Source organism: Grammomys surdaster, unplaced genomic scaffold (assembly GCF_004785775.1).
Source record: "Grammomys surdaster isolate TR1022 unplaced genomic scaffold, NIH_TR_1.0 120606, whole genome shotgun sequence".
Classification (NCBI taxonomy): Eukaryota; Metazoa; Chordata; class Mammalia; order Rodentia; family Muridae; genus Grammomys; species Grammomys surdaster.
In genome coordinates this window covers 353-5,069 of record NW_021616496.1, presented here as the reverse complement: position 1 = coordinate 5,069, position 4,717 = coordinate 353, and the positions used below count along the sequence as shown (strand labels likewise).

General features: G+C 44.7%; 1 pseudogene; it reads left to right on the top strand.

Moving 5' to 3' along the window:
* The first annotated feature begins 1,703 nt into the window (after positions 1-1,703).
* LOC114635976 lies at positions 1,704-3,588 on the top strand (annotated as a pseudogene).
* Positions 3,589-4,717: the final 1,129 nt, after the last annotated feature.

Here is a 4,717-nt window from a genome sequence, read left to right as displayed (position 1 = left end):
CTTCTATTGCTCTTAGAACTGGATCAGTACTCACTGATTCACTCTCTGGACTTCATGCTTCCTATTATTATGTGGTCAGTCAATCACATTTGTTTAGCTTCTCAAAATGTAATCTGGCCCTCTTGGACCACAGCTCTATTCTTTTCCTTGTACATGGTTTCGTATGAACTGAATTAGTTGACACCTTAGTTCTAGCTTCTTCCTTTTAGAGGTTTTCTGCATGTTCACAAGTTGGATCATTTTGTGACTTGATTTTGCACTCATAGCTGTTTTCCTTCTGTCTGGTGTGGAGCACTGTAGCTGAAGCAAACTCTTAGCTAATACCTTGGTAGCAAACTTTTACTTATTTGATTACTCCTCTGACAAACTGGACATTCTTAAATCTTTCTCTCTACATTTTTGTTTTCTTTCTACTGTGTATCTGGATAAATGCAGTACAATTGATGATACTATGAGCATTATATATACACATGATAAAACATACTCCAAAAAACAAATTAGTTCATGATTTTCACATTTATTTTGATTCAGTGTCTCTGTATTTCAAAAGGATGATGACAGGTTTTTGGTTAAATTTAGTATTAATGGCTCCCAACCCAATTGGAGTTCCGGTGGCTTCTGAAATGCATGACTTCTATCTCCAATATCTGTGCTTCTTTCTTCATTCTCATTGCCCAAGAGCCATGGTTCCTTGAGCTACACTTAAAGTATCTAAGGGCTTTTCACTACACAGTGTATAATTCTTCCATGTTCTTCCTACAATGAGTACAAATGCCTTGAGTGTGCATATGAGCTTTATTATAACAAAGATATCATCCTATGTGCCACTATTTTTGCTAGTTATTATTCCTGATGGTGTGATAAGACAGTCTTACCAAAAAAGTTTTTGAGGAAGTAAAAGATCATTTTGACACCTACACAAACTATACAGCAATTTCAGGAAAGGAACTTGAGAAGGCAGCTAGTTGCACTGTATATGCATTCAAGAAGCAGAAAGCAGTGAATATTATTCCCAGCCAGCTGTCTCTTATTATATACTCAAGGATAAAAAGACAGGGATTAGTGTTGTCTTCCTTTAAAGTGTTCATTCCTGATCAATTTTACTCATCAGGTTTACCTAATTTAATCATTCTTAGAGACTCAATTAATATAAATAAATCCCTGTGGGCATCTCTGGCAAATCATCTGCCATTGATTACATATTTTGTATACTTTACATTCAGTATTAATGATCACACATGTACATGTAGTTTTCAAACAGAATGAACTTAATAGCCAATGATTGCATATAATACAAGTTATGGCTGCTGGACACAGAAAAACCAACCTGGAATAAACCTGGAAGCATACTGTCTTATGGCTAGTTTCATGGCACTGAAAGTTTCTCTCCAGTCTGCTTCCAGACAATAGTCTACATCAGTTTAGTGAACAATGGATTCTTGCTCCAGATCATAGATATATCTGTATATGCAATGATAATCTCTTGGGTAGAGTGTGGAAGCATTACCTGTAAAATAAAACCTTTATGGCCAATAATAAACTAAGGCAGGATTAGAAGGTGGGACATTTAGCAGAGAGTGATGAACTCTGGGATAGAGTTTGATGGGGAAGATTCACCCTAGACGACCCGGCCTCGATCACTGTGAGTTGCTTCCTGTGCCGCCGCCGCTGGCTCTGTGTCTCTGTCCTCAGCGTCCTCGTCCTCGTCCTCGCCCGACCGGGCCATGGAAGGTTACCACAAGCCAGATCAGCAGAAACTCCAGGCCCTGAAGGACACAGCCAATCACCTGCGCATCAGCTCCATCCAGGCCACCACTGCAGCAGGCTCAGGACACCCTACATCATGCTGCAGCGCTGCCGAGATCATGGCTGTCCTGTTTTTCCACACCATGCTCTACAAGGCCCTGGATCCCCGAAACCCTCACAACGATCGCTTTGTGCTTTCCAAGGGCCATGCAGCTCCCGTCTTATATGTAGTCTGGGCTGAAGCTGGCTTCCTGCCCGAGGCGGATGGCATACACAGGCAAATACTTTGACAAAGCCAGCTACCGAGTCTATTGCATGCTGGGAGACTGGGAGGTGTCTGAGGGCTCCGTCTGGGAGGCCATGGCCTTTGCAGGAATTTATAAGCTGGACAACGTCGTTGCCATTTTTGACATCAACCGTCTGGGCCAGAGCGACCCAGTCCCACTGCAGCACCAGGTGGACATCTACCAGAAGCGCTGTGAGGCCTTTGGTTGGCACACTATCATCGTGGATGGACACAGCGTGGAGGAGCTGTGCAAAGCCTTTGGTCAGGCCAAGCACCAACCAACAGCCATCATTGCCAAGACCTTCAAGGGCCGAGGGATCACAGGGATTGAAGAGAAGGAGGCATGGCATGTGAAGCCCCTCCCCAAAAACATGGCTGAGCAGATTATTCAGGAGATTTACAGCCAGGTTCAGAGCAAAAAGAAGATTCTGGCCACTCCCCATCAGGAGGATGCCCATTCAGTAGACATTGCCAACACCCGAATGCCTACCCAACCCAGCTACAAAGTTGGGGACAAGATAGCCACCCGGAAGGCCTATGGACTGGCCCTCGCCAAGCTGGGCCACGCCAGTGACCGCATCATCGCCCTGGATGGAGACACCAAAAATTCCACCTTCTCGGAGCTCTTCAAAAAGGAGCACCCAGGCCGTTTCATTGAGTGCTATATTGCTGAGCAAAACATGGTGAGCATTGCTGTGGGCTGTGCCACACGTAACAGGATAGTGCCCTTCTGCAGCACTTTCACGGCCTTCTTCACCCGGGCCTTCGACCAGATTCGCATGGCCGCCATCTCCGAGAGCATCATCAACCTCTGTGGCTCCCACTGTGGCGTGTCCATTGGGGAAGACGGGCCCTCTCAGATGGCCCTGGAAGACCTGGCCATGTTTCAGTCAGTCCCTATGACTACCGTCTTTTACCCAAGTGATGGCGTTGCAACAGAGAAGGCAGTGGAATTAGCAGCCAATACAAAGGGCATCTGCTTCATCCGGACCAGCCGCCCAGAAAATGCCATTATCTATAGCAACAATGAGGATTTCCAGGTTGGCCAAGCCAAGGTGGTCCTGAAGAGCAAGGATGACCAGGTGACGGTGATGGGGCTGGTGTAACTCTGCATGAGGCCTTGGCTGCTGCAGAGATGCTGAAGAAAGAGTAGATCAGCATCCGTGTGCTGGACCCCTTCACCATCAAGCCCCTGGACAAAAAGCTCATTCTTGATTCTGCCCGAGCAACCAAAGGCAGGATCCTCACTGTGGAGGACCATTACTATGAAGGTGGCATAGGTGAAGCCGTGTCTGCTGCCGTAGTGGGCGAACCTGGAGTCACAGTCACTTGCCTGGCTGTCAGCCAAGTACCACGAAGTGGGAAGCCAGCAGAGCTGCTGAAGATGTTTGGTATTGACAAGGATGCCATTGTATAAGCTGTGAAGGGCCTTGTCACCAAGGGCTAGGGAGGGCCTGGGATGCCGGGTGGGTGAACTACACATTCCTGGGAGGTTTTGGCAAAGGTGCTTAAAGGTGTACTGAGTGGAGAGGTAAATATATGTTTTGAGAAAAAAAAAAGATTCACCCTAGACTTGTAGCAAGTCAGACATACTAAACAGAGGAAAGGTCACTAGTTATGTGGTAGACATAGAATAGTATATGACTTAATGGAGCTTCAAGCCAGTAGAGGGACAAGCTTAACTCATGTCATGGCATATTTAAATGAATAAAAAATCTCCAAGTCATCATTTAAGAACTAGGATGGGCTTAGTAAAGCCTTTATAATTACATGCAAACAAGATATAGTCAATGGCCCAATGGTCCAAAACCATTTTGGATGTAAGTAACTACTTCATACCTGGATTTCAGGCCAGCTTTATAGGAAAAAATCACATGTAGTACTTTATACCTGTTCAGGTTTTCATGGATATGGATGTTATGGGCCCTAGTAGTAGAGATAATATAGTTATGTAGCTATGTGGAGACTATGTGCCAGGTGACTTGCCTGCTTAATGATGTTTTTTGAAGTCCATAGAATAGTGCTGTTGTCTTTTCTGGTCAGAAATGTTCTTTTTACTGCTTGAGTAAATTACTAGAGAGCTATAACTGATCATTCTGCTGAGAAGAGGCAACTGGTAAATTAGTTGGTCCTAACTAGATATCTACAATACTATTTTCAAGGGTCACAGACCATAATTAAAGAATGTTTAGACAGAATATAAAGTCTAACATACTGTATGGGGTCATATGTAATGCTGTATTCTAGGCATGACATGATCATTGCTCTCTTGAACTTTCAGTAGCTGTGATTATCTGCAGTAGACCTAAGCAAAATTCAGAGAATAAAATCCCATCATGTTGAGGAAGGATGTGTGATTAATGATAGCTGGGGGAAAAGTGGAGCTAGTCAGAAGAAGAAGAAGGAGAAGGAGAAGGAGAAAGAGAAGGAGAAGGAGAAGAGGAGGAGGAGAAGGAGAGGAGGAAGAGGAGGAGGGGATGAGGAGGAGAAGAAAAGTAGGGAGAGGAGGATAGGAGAAGGAAAAGAAGGAGAAGAAGGAGAAGAAGAAGAAGAAGGAGAAGGAGAAGAAGAGGAGGAGGAGAAAAGTAGGAGAGGAGGAGGAGGTGGAGGTGGAGGAGGAGGAGGAGGAGAAGAAGATGAAGAAGAAGAAGAAGAAGAAGAAGAAGAAGAAGAAGAAGAAGAAGA